The following is a 12,790-nucleotide window of genomic DNA, read 5'->3' as shown; positions in this document are numbered from 1 at the left end:
GGGTAATGTCCAACATTATATATCATAACAGAGTGCATTTGCATGAATTTCACTCATTGTGTCACACGCATTTCAAATATTTTGTTGCCTATAGGGTCCATACTGAGAAGTCGTAATGAGCTCTTCAACCCTGAAGAGGCAGGCATAACTTGCATGTTCTGCTGTCACAGTGACAATGGAGGGTTTTATCACTGCCAAGGGCTTGGGGGGGGAGACAGAGGGAGCAGGAGGCACTGGGGGATTGGGGAAGGAGGAAATATTGTATACAAAGAGAGACTGAGATTGCACGAGAGCATGATAGAAATTAAAAATCTCCTCCAGCCTGCCTTGCATGCATAACCGAGGCATGTTTCAGCATGTAGTGGAATATCAGCTGGAATTACACTGCTGTAGCTCGCTGAGCACTTTCAGGCAACATTTCCTACTGCGTCCCTTGCAGCAGTGCTAACCTTCTGTCCCACCCCTCTTGTCATACTATTCTTCTGGCTTTCTCTCTTGCATCTCTGCTTCTATTCCTGCATGTCGTGCTCGTCCTCAGACTGTGTCAGAAGGGGAAACAGAAAAAGAGCAGACAGGGATCATCTTCACGCCCTTTCACACAACAAACCCCTGGAGGTGACAATTGACAAAGGCTCAAACATGGACAAATCAACAAACAGGCCTCATAACAACCAGCTTGTGTGTTGAGTGTGTTGTTGTCTCAGTACCATAGGCGTCGCTAGACCCTTTTTATTGGGGCAAGTAGCACTTTATCCATGTGCTGTCTCCCCCTTGGCGTCATTTTTGGATGTGTCGTCCTCTGCGGTTTCAAAATAAAAGTACTAGTTATTGTGAAGCGGTATGTAGACTAGATAACAATATGAAACGTCGCAAAAAACAAATCACTGTTGAAAGCGAGTGTTTACAACGTTGATGAGAGGATGAATAAGGACTATCCTGTGCACAAGAAGAGAAAATAACTCAATGAGAGTGAGTTTCATGAACAGCAGTCAGGTAAACTTGTGTTCTCTCCTCTGAAAGCCCGATGTGTAGCTGGAGTGAATCTCTCTCTGTCTGTCCTGCTTACCCAGCTGGGCACAGCTTCTCGGTCTGTTTTTGTCTTGGTAGCTTGCCAGAATGTGAGTGAACAATATTAGCTTAAAATACAACTATTTATTAAGCTTGATAAACGCAGACAGGCAACAATGTTTATAAATAAAAACGTAAATGATAACCACGTTGCATCACGTCTGGACTAATGCAAGATGGAAAGCAATGGCTTCACATTGACTATAAAATGTTGATTAGTGGGGAATACTGGGCAATATGGTCGTACATCTATCAGTAAATAATATAACAATAACATAATAATCACTTATTCAGTTAAGTCATAGTATAAATTAGGGCTGGACAATAATACAGTAAGAATAATAACATAATTTTCCTCAATAAGAACATTATAAATGTTCAATACATATTCAGTAAATGCTTGATCTCCTTAATTTGAATAAAAATTGAGTTGGCACTTACTTTTTCTATTAAGATATTTATTTTGTAGAGGAAAAAGGGACTGAAAGATTTTGCTTAATTTTACCTGTGCATATTTGTTGAAAAAAGATTTTGATCATAATTGTTTTGAATGTTCTACCTCAAATTTCTGAAGTGAAGTGATCAGAGAAAAGTTTAAAACCACAATTAACCATCTGGTTTCTTCAACTTTCACTAAGGAGCAAAAATCTGCCTTTAAACTCAATAGAAGAAATTATTTGACTTGTAACCTGATAATTGATATCGAATGATATGGAATTTTTTTTCTTTACAACAATTTTGGCCATACCGCCCAGCCTTAGTATAAATAGTATTTTAGCTCTGAAAATGTTAAAGGAAACTGGGGGCCTGATGCAGATGATAACATTAATATCTAGCAAGTATTGATATCTATAATTTACAGGGGCTATGCTTAAATTTGTCAGTAAAGTAGATGCTGGATCATAAGCCAGTAAAAGCACAGTTGATCTAAATCCAGTACTAGCACAGACCCAGTCTAGAAGTCTTTAGCAGGTCACACAGACCCAGGTGAAATACAGGCAGCCTGAGCCAGTACGAGCACAGCCACAGATGTACAGCCAGCATCAGTCAGATATTTCACTCTGACCAAAGCGGTGGAGTGACTTTGCAATCATTAGCCAAGCCACTTGTGTGGCTAAAAAACAACAACATGTCAGTATGTTGTATCATGACAGCAGCAAAGAAAAGAAATGAATATCTAATATCTAAATCAATATGCAGAACAACAAACACGCGCTGCAACACTGCAGCAGTGAGTCTCGTCAAACTCTACAAGCTGCCTGGAACAAGCTAACAAGCACTTGTAAGGCAGTAGTTTGGAATGTGTGGGAAGTGTCAAGGGCAGCGAGTTCAATTCAAATCAATGTTATTTATACAGCGCCAAATCATAACTTAATCTCAGGGGCACTTTTCATACAGAGGAGGCCTAAACTGTACTCTTTATAATATTAAGCAAGTATGTACAGGAGCTGGTTTTGCCAGCAGCATAATCAACTCAGGTCAAGATGAGTATACAGGTTTGTAGTGCTGCTACCTGGACTGCTTAAAAGAAGCTAAGCTCAGTCAGGCAGTGGCTATTTCCTGGAAGCAGTACATACTAGTGCAGACCTGGTACATTCCGAGCTTGAAAAAGCACCAGTAGAAAATATTTATTAGTTCATTTTTGGCAGCACTATAAACAGTGGTGGCTGATGACTAGAGGGACTACAGGCACTGAGACTGTCTGTTTACACACAAGACAGACTGTATCCTCTGGTCTGGTATGTAGCAGGAAGTCACTTCTGCAAACTTAAATTCCAATGCGTACATTTAGTATGTTGCTTTTACTCACATTAAACCAGTTTGAATTTAAAAAGTAAACACACACCATCTTTCAAAAGAACGGCAACATTTCAGCTCAGCTACTGATTTGTCTCCAGTGTCACACCAGTTTGCGTTTCTGCTGCTGTAGTGTGAGATCAGCCTTATCCAGTTCAAGGATTTTTATTCTTGACTTCTCCTCCAAAATCCTTATAGCAAAAAAAAAAAAAAACTTGCACAAGTGATGAGTTTTTAAGCTTCGATGCCATAACCTTGTTGCTAATTATAGCACTGCCATTTTCTCATGAACTTTTCCACTTATGTCGCATCACCATCTGTTGGATTAGATAGTGGAGCTCTGAATGTAAATGACTAACATCAAGCAAAATAATACAACTTGTACATCAAAAGAGGAATTAATCTTTTGGTATGGCTGGAAAAAGATAATGTTTAGACTGGTGGAATTCTGCAGGGGTGAGTAGTAAGGAGCAAGTGGGCAGTGACGAACTTAGGCTGTCTTAGGGGCAGGGGCGAAAAAACAAAATGGCACCAGCTTCATGTGGTGGGCAACAGGGCGCAGAAATTGAATGACACGTATTTGTCAGTAATTCAAGTCTCTTGAGTGTTGACAAAGGAAAGCATAGACGATTGGTATTCTAACAACCTCATAAATTAAAGTTTTCGCACAGCGTAACTTTGGCAATAGTTAATTACAAAGTTCTGTTGGCTGCTTTGGGATTTTGGGCCGTGTGCATGTGCCCGGTAGGCCCGTGTGGTAATACGACCCAGCAGAGCGCCCTTCAGCATGTTTTTTGCACATAGGGGCACCTTGGGCATTTACAGAATCTTAAAGTAAACTGTTTCAATAGTTCATAATAAATGGTTGAAACAGTAAGTTAACCATAATGAAAAAATAATTTAAATTATTAGCTAAAAGAAATAGATAAACCGTTGTAGTGATATGCTGAATCCATTACAAAAGATTTATATAGATAGAAATTAATGGATAAATTGTTGAAATAGTCAACATAATGCTGATAAATGATAAAAAGATAAAAGTAGTGGATAAATGGATTCAAAAAATCGCAAAAAGCAATGAATCCAGGAGATTTCCAGTTTCAGCCACTCCAAGTGGTAGTGGTACAAATGTAAACTTGACCAAACCTAACTACACTTGGACAATTATATAAAAAATATCATAATTTCCACTTTCATAAATGTAATTAGTAGTGTTAAATGACATTTAGTTTAATATCAATTCAAATGAACACCTGACTAGTATCGTTTAAAGGGTTCTTGAGCTCATCTGACAGGGTTGTGGGGTTTCATCAGGCAAAAACTTTATGGAACTGCTGATATGTGTCATAATATCTAAAACAACTAGGAAAACTGGAAAATGTTGTTTTGGCAAAATAGATCAAACGTGTGCCATGACCCACAGGAGAGGGATAGTGAGGAGAGAATTCATTAATGTTATGTAAAAGGGGACGTATTATAATCACACATGCATACATTTAAATTATTAAACTGCATCGTATTAATGTATTCAGTGATACATTTGACTTGTCCAATTAGTGATATCTGTTGCTTTTGAGACTCTATATATGCCTGTAGAAATGTTGGCGTTAAAGCCTTGCTCACAGCACCAGTGGTTGTTTTTCCATTAAAACAGGAAACCTTCCTCATCCTCTGGGCTATGCAGGGTCTCAAATCAAATCTTTACAGTATATCCCTTTTGCTCTCTACAACAGCAGCCACAAATCAGTTCATCGTTTCTGCATCCCAAAATCGTTGTTGGAGTTGCAACAAGCAATAGTGCAAGATAAATGAGGGCAAGTGCATTGTAATTTCCATATCAATCACGGATAGTGTCAGCAGCTTAACTTGGGGAGAAAAGAGAGAGAAATGAAAGAGAGGAAGAATGAAAGAAAGTGGGGGAGAAAACAAGAAAATGGGTTCTACTCCAGCTATTTAATGAAGCGCATTTTCAAATTGAGGGCCAGGTAATGCACCTTGTGGCACAGAGCCAAAAGAAAACTGACTGACCAGCTGACTGACTGACTGGCAGTCTGTCCGTCTCTAACAATCCTTGAAACGGTTTCAGAATCTCAAGCGTTTCTGACATCTGGGTGCAAACAGAGTGCACCTGTCATTTAGGCCATAAATGCCCAGCAGATTTATCTTCCAGAAACATTAACATTGAATCGTGGCTGTCACCATGTATGTCACCGGGCCTTGATGTGGAGGTGGTGCGGGCTGACAAGCTGGCAGGAAGGGAGAGAAGGGAGGATGAAAGGAGGGAGGAAAGGATCAAGAGAGGGAATGAGGGGAGGCCCTCAAGGCCCCATAATAAGTTCTCGAGAGTTGGGCTGGCAAAACTTTATGCCAGTGTTATCTTGTTAAGTGCGGGAGTCATTGAAGGACACCAGACAATTGATTGAACGGAGTTGACTTCAGCACAATTTCCTCCTTGTGGCGACATGTATCAACCAGGCCATGGGTCCCTATATTCTGCAGCTTAACTACCTCTCAGGTCTCCCACTGTGACAAATGGCTTCTGTCTCTTCTAATGTAATATTTGTTTCTACTTCTGAGAGCCTCTCGGCTACTCCGCGGCGAGTCTGTCTGCCGACTGCTTCATTGTGTTAGCTGACTTTATTCCCCAACCGGCTGTCAATTGGTGGACCGTCTGAGTGTTCTCGTCTGTCTGTCTTTTGTCTCATTGCCTGCGCCGTCCTTCTTTCTCTCTCAAGCTCTCTCTACTGCTCCCTCGTCAACCCCTGTCTCTGTCTCGCACTCACCATTTCTCTGCCTTCCCAGTGCTCTCCATCTGTCTCTCTTCCCTCTCCTACTCATTCTCATTGCCTCTCTGCCATCCTTCTCCCTCTTTCCCTCTCTCCTCCCCTCTTTTCTCTCTCCACTTTACCGCCATGTCTTTGCTCCAGATGCTAGCTGTCTCAGCTCCGTGGGCCGCGTCTCAGTGATGGGCCCCTCCAGGAATTCAAAGCACCATTCTGGCATTTTCTTCCAAGCAATTGCTTTTTGCAGTAATAAAGGGGGAGTAGCTTTAGCATCTCTCTCTGAATGGGCTTACTGGCCCTAGGCAAAACAAGCACAAGTGCACATCCATGAATCCTCTCGAGGTAGGAGAACATTGCAAGACTCTGTCCGGATTCCGACCCAATTAAGCCACCTCACACTATTTACAGGATTGGCTTCAAAGAAATTAATCCATTTTTCTTTGTCAAAGGCTCCAAATAAGGCTCTGAATCTTAAATCACTGAATCTTAAAATTTCATTTCAATAAGAAAATCCTGGGTTGTTTTGTCATCAAAAAACTGGACAAGCAGTTAACGCAGAAATTTGCATGCCATAATGGCAGTAAACAAACAACGCCTTTGACTGTGACCTGTTGAGCCCCGCAGTCACACACCACAAATAATATGAAATGTAAATATTTTACATGCAGTTTTAATGGTAATTACAGGCACATTGACACCAAATTAATTCACGATGGGACATGGAGCATTTAAGGTGCAATTAGCCATGGAGGCGGCTATGAAGATACTTTGCTTAACTGCAAACTCCAAACACTTCACAATTTGTTTTCACATTAAGTAAATGTCACAGCATATTAGCATGCTATTACGGCATCCATGTTTTTTTTTGTTGTTTTTTTCTACACAGCAGGGTCTGGTTTCAAAGGTGCAGGTAGAGACGACTTAAAACCCTGGAACAGAGAGAGAAACAAAAACAATGAAGGCGAGTGTGTTGAAGTGATGAGAAAAATAGAATCAGTGAGACAGAGAAGGGGCTTTAATGCAACTTTTACTGCATCTGCGTGTAAACAAGTGCGCCAACTGTTGTAGCAGTTAACTGTTGTGAGGCCACGGAGCAGCTGTGGAGGAACAGGCTGTGTGCTGTTTCACTACAGATGAAGCTGTGATAACAAAACTGCAAACACAGGCATGATGCTGACTTATAGGATTTGCTGTGGCTACAGAAAAAACACCTTCTAGACTTGCCACTGTCTCTTTGTCAGCAAGGGTTTGGGTTTGGGAATGGCCAATCCACGTGTGCACATACTATACATGTTCATTGCCATAATGAATGGCATTACATCCTTGTTTTGTTAAGTGCTTTTTCCTCATGTGTGTACCTACACTCAATAGTTTTAACAAGCGGCAGACACACACGCAGTGGTATTATTGAAACGAGAAGCACTACGGCTGTAATTGATTGCATACCTGCATTTACAACTGTTATGTGTATTAGTCTTGTCAACTAAAAGGCCAACATTCATTGATTCAGTGAGAGGCTTGAGAGAACAATGTAATTTCAAAATAATTCTGTTTGACTTCTGAGTTTTGATCTAAATTAAAAGTGTTCTTTTTAGTTTTTTAAGAGAACGCAGGGTAGCTGCTTCTCTTAAATATAGCTGTGGTCCATTATTCAACAAGAGTCTGCAGCCGTACAGGTGGCTCTGTGACGGCTGGATTCCACTGGGCATGGCTGCGCCACGGCCGCCGTAGCTGATCGCGGCCATTCTGACGCTGCTGTGCGTTTCAGAAGTCGCAGAGGCGGCTCCATGTTCTGATCGATGGAGAATATACGACTGGTCTATTCTTGAAGCCGTGTCAAGCTGCACAGAGCAGATTGAACCGGGCCAAGAAATAAGAAAAGAAGTGACAATAAAGAATTTTCAAAGTAAAACACCCTGTACAGACTCCAGATTGTATATCCACAATAAACACGATTAAAACAGACAAAAACTGTTTAAGTAGGTAGCCTACTTACCCATGGCAGAAGCACTTACTGATGTACATAATGAAGTGCATTTCATCAGTGATGCGACCGCCTAGTTGTCATCAAAAGTGAACAAACTATAGTTAGTGACTACTGAACTGAACAAAATGAATCAAATCAACAAAACAGCTGAGGCTGATGGAAATGTCATTAATTTCATTGTCATTTTCAACCAAAAGTACAGGAGAAATTAGTAAGTTCAATGTGATGGTGATGCTAGATGAAAAGTGAAGGGATGTTGCTACAAGTCATCCCAAGATAGGAATTTCTGAATAAAATTGCATGGTAATTCATACAGAAATTGTGGGAAATGTGACTAAAAAATAAAAATATCAAGCTGCTGGTGCCACTAGAGGGAAGTCCCAAAGTCAGTAGGATACATCCTTTGGGTAAAATTATTGTCCATCCGTAGTTGGCAAGATATTTCAGTCAGCAAAAAAAAAAAAAAAAGGGAAATGTTTTTCCAGGAAGGAAGCAATGAACTTGTCAACTTTTGCACTACGTCACAAAATGTGCAAAAATCAACTTTTTTTTGTAAACTTATGGTATGATGGAGGCCCTTTGCCTCGCAGAGAGGGCCAAGAGCAGCAATCATATGGCCGAAGATCACTATCAACAAGCCTTCCCTTAAATATAAAATGTCCCATTCATTCACTGCCAGACAACAGAAAACAGCAACGAGTTGCCACATAAGTGCAGCCTGCACAGAAAAACACAGCGCCTCTGGCCACAGCGCCATCTCACATTTAATGTCAATAGGTTCCTGCGCACACTGAAAAAGATCCCATTGCTGCTTAATATTTCAAAATGTAAGTCACAAAATTCTTAATATTCCTTCCTTTCCTTGCCAAACTTGACACTTTCCGTCTGTGGCACGCTCATTACACAATAACAGCAAAGCCCCCCCCCCCACACACACACACACACACACACACACACACACACACACAGACTCAAATGACACTCATGGTCTTCATGGTGTTTAAATTTTGCAAAGCTGCCTTCTGAAACAATGTTCAAATATGCGGTCTCTGTCCCCATTTCCGGGGGTCCGTAATGTGGCTCTTTGCTTTCTCTGTGGAAAACTCTACAGGTTGACTCCCTTTATGAATTTACGGCCCAAGGCCATTGGCAGCCCTTTCTGCTGCTTCCTGACAGTGGCTCCTCTCTCCGTCTCCCTCCCTGCAGAGGAAGAGGCTCGAGGCTATGCTGAAAATAAGATAAGATATTCAAATATGTCCACGTGTTCACCCACAAGTTCTAAAGTTTATTGAGGTCAGTCTAGTCCCTTTTTCTCGACTGGTGAACGAGACATCCCGATCAGAGATTGTTTGTGTGTGTGTGTGTGTAAACAAACCTGAGCCTCGCCGTGTCACTACCCATGTGTGATTATGTGTTTTGAGCTCTCTGAGCGGCGAGGTGAGATGCCTGGGAGCGTCACACCGTCTTTCCTCCATGGATGCCCACAAGTTTCTGTTCTCAGCAACAGTCAACAATCCAGCGATTCAGCAGTAGAACACCAGCGAGTGATATACAAACAGGCACAAGGAAACACAGAAGACCACGCTGACAGACCTGATGGGAGCGGCTTTAAGCAGCAGCGGAGAGCTTTTGTCCCTGACAGCAGTGGAATGTGTGTTCATGCATGCGTTTGTCTGACCTTTTTGCATTCTCAAAATCCTTGCAGGGTGATGCTCATGTATGTGCAAATAGGTCATGGGTGTTTGCATTTTTCTGTATGACCCTGAAGAACTGCATTGATACAGTTGTGCATAAGTGTAACCTTTGTGCCTGCTTTGATGCCTTGTTCATTAATTTTCTCTAATATATGTGTTTGCCCTCGAGCGCGAACATCTGGCTGTGCATGTAGGTGTGTATGTGTACACAGGATAACACTGAAGTCTGGAATGAATCAGCAATCACTAGATTTTTGACACTGAAGGTTGCTATAAGAAAGGAGTTATACATGACCTCTCCTTTTATTTTCCTCTGTCATTTCCTCCACCTCATCCTCCCCATTTTGCCCTTTCTGCTTGTTACTCTATCTTCCCTCATCCCTTCCTCTTTCTGCGTTTGCAGTTTAGACCAGGACCACAGCCATGGCTACATTCCTCAGCTCTCTCGGGCCAAGATTGGCATACAGATTAGCTAGCCTTGTGGCTCTATCTTCCTCCAAGCTCACATGCAGGGCTACAGCGTCATGAATACATTATAACAGTCGACAAACAAATGCATGGCAGAGAGCATCCAGAGGAGGGAGCTAGTGCACAGAATACAATGCTTTTATTTTTTTTGTGTTGTAATGTAATCAGAGGGCACTGGAGCATTCTCATGTGATTAGAGTTTCCACCACGATATGAGCAGTTAAATTGTTGAGCTGTTGCCATTTATCTTGCGTGCCTCTCTCTCTGCCCTATGTTTGTCTCCTTTCTGATTGTCTTTGCTTTCTTTTTCCACTTTTTTTGCCTCCACCATGCATTCTTTTTCACCCTCAGCAGGGCTTCTCTTTCCTTCACTCATCTCCTCTCTTTACCCTCCTTCTATCTTCCCTTCCTCCAAATCTAATTTTCATTCCCTGCCTTTCCTCCCTGTTGCCTCCTCCCATCTCCTCCCCCTTTCCTCCCTTTTCTTTCTCCCCACACCTCTCCCTTTTCTTATCAAGGCATTAGTGACGATATCAAGCCATCTCCTGCTCTCACCTCTTTCAAATGCCTCTACTTCTGTCCCTTCTCTCTCTCTCTCTTCTTCAATCTCTCCCTCTCAGAAGGCCCTGAGTGAGGACGGCAGATCGTGTGAAGTTGGATGTTGATTCTAGGTGACAGGCACCATATGAGTCATAGTCATAATCACAGAGCTCTCCTCAACCCCCACCCTTTGGCTGCACAACACAGCAGCACTGCAAAGCCAAATTGCCCTTGGTACAAACAATAGCTTTACAGTACACACCATGAATGTAAATTTATACAATATGTACAGTATTTATTTGTCTCTGACAGACTCCAACACATCACCATGAGCCATCCAGTTTAGTGAAAAGTACATATTACTCTAAGCCACCAAAACAAAGTAATTGGCCACATGGCCCAGTACGTTTTTAAGATTTGCATAAAAGCATAATTGTCTGCAACCCCTTACATATTCTGGACCACATATGGCTAATATGTATAAACATTGTACATGTGCATATATAGAGAGCATTTTATAGCCAACTGTATGGGTTTCTTCCCTATAAAATGTATCATAGTAGAATATATATGAAATCATTTGAAAATACTATAAACTGTTTAGCTGAGAATTTAAAGGCAAATTCAATAAAATTGTGTGAATATATTTAATATATAAATATTGTACAAATGCTAAGATTAGTCAATTGACAGAAAATTACTCACATTTCACATTTTATAAGCAATAATGCAACATTTGATGGTTCCAGCTTTTAAAATAGGATAATTGACTGCTTTTCCTTGCCCTACATTATAGTAACTGGAATACCTTTGGGGTTTGGACAATTTGTTGGATAAAACGAGACATTAGATGACATTATCTCAAACTCTAGAAAATGTTTCATAAACCAAATGATCAATTGTGAAAATAATTGGAAAATGCATCAATACTGAAAACAAATGTTAGCTGCAGCCCTCAAAAATAGAGACATTGGAACATGAAAATATTTCTGTCTGTGCCAATTTCCAGTATGGGAAAAGGACAAAAATAAAAAGTATAAGCTAAATTTTTCAATAACAAAAACAGTGGAGTCATCAAAACGTAAATGTATACAAAATAAATTCTTGGACGTGGGAATGCTAAAATTAACTCTACAAGAGAAAAAAACTGAATAATAGAGACGAGAAGAGGATACAGGAAAGCGGACTACAAAAATGACGAGAGAGAAAAAACAGCTGAGAGAGTAGAGACCTCAGTCACAATAAGGTAACATGCAGTGGTCAGCTCAGCTCAGACCTTCCCTAGAAAGAGACCCAAAAATGACAGGGAGAGAATGAAAGAACAAGTGCTACAAAGAGGAGAAGAACGAGAAGTATCAAATTTGAGAAATAATTAGCATAAAATGGAAATAAAGACAGAAAAGAAAAAAGAATTAGTAAATATATGTAACTGGACCGGACAGCTGACTGGACATCGAAGGACATGAGAACTAAGTAGAGTCTGAGTAGAGGATGAGATAAATATAAAAAAAGGACAAATCAGAAAGACAGCAGAGATGAGGAAGGTCAAACCAAATGGAAATGGATACGAAGACAAAGCTAAAAGAGAAAGCAGGGAAATCTTCTGAGCTGCAAGTTCAGACGGTTGGAGATTTATCAGACAAAAAGACCACAAGCTAACACAAAGAAAAACGCTACAAGGGAAGAAATAAAAGATAGTGGAACAAAAAAGAGAAACCAAAATGGCTCTGGAACTTTGTTTAATGTAGAAATATCCGTAGTAACAAAACAGGAAAAAGATACGCCTAAGTCATGTTATTGTACTGTACCCTGAAACATTTTTCTGCAGAGTTAATATACCCTACAAGAAAAGGAGAGAGAGAGCTGCCTCAGTTAACACACAAATAGCATTTCAAAACTGAGCAGACGGAACCATTCAGAGGAGTCTGGCATTATGTGATTATGAAAGAGCAAATACACAAAATCAAAGAATCACTATTGCTCAAAAGTTCCAAAAGGGTTGAAGTGTTGCTTGGTAGGAGGTCGAGGTTGTTTGGGGTGGGCCAAGACTGCTGACTGAAACAAACATCCAAGCACCATTGATTGGACACAAGCAGGGGATCAATAGACATGGCCGAAGATGCCATAAAAGAAGGAAAAGACCCCCCAATCCAGAAGCTTTCGCTTCTGAAGTGCATGCATACCCCCCCCACCCACCATTGATTAACTTGGGGACTGTGTGTGATTACAAAGCAAACTCAATCTGCTGTCCAATGTAAAAAAAAAAAAAATGATGAAAGGAAAAAAGCAGGGGCAGCTGTGGAAGCTATAAGGAAAACTCTAGAAAATGATCATGTAATGGATCTGTTAATTCCTCTACAACACCAGCATAGCTAATATGCTCGAAGACAAGATGATTATATTACTCATTAGCTCGGTGGCTAATGAAATAGCTCTGTTTTTTTTTTTAATGA

At 40.8% G+C, this 12,790-nt stretch overlaps 1 protein-coding gene across 2 annotated transcripts in view; it reads right to left on the bottom strand.

Annotated features, from left to right (window-relative positions):
* The window catches only part of tafa5a (TAFA chemokine like family member 5a), a 158,395-nt gene that overhangs the window by 143,302 nt on the left and 2,303 nt on the right, over window positions 1-12,790 (bottom strand). The gene's annotated exons all lie outside the window — the stretch shown is intronic.

The sequence above is a fragment of the Micropterus salmoides genome, unplaced genomic scaffold (genome assembly GCF_014851395.1).
Source record: "Micropterus salmoides isolate LMB-PRFRI ecotype aquatic unplaced genomic scaffold, ASM1485139v1 Ms_hic_scaffold_23, whole genome shotgun sequence".
Classification (NCBI taxonomy): Eukaryota; Metazoa; Chordata; class Actinopteri; order Centrarchiformes; family Centrarchidae; genus Micropterus; species Micropterus salmoides.
The sequence above is the reverse complement of the archived record's forward strand: the minus strand, read 5'-3'. Positions and strand labels throughout refer to the sequence as shown.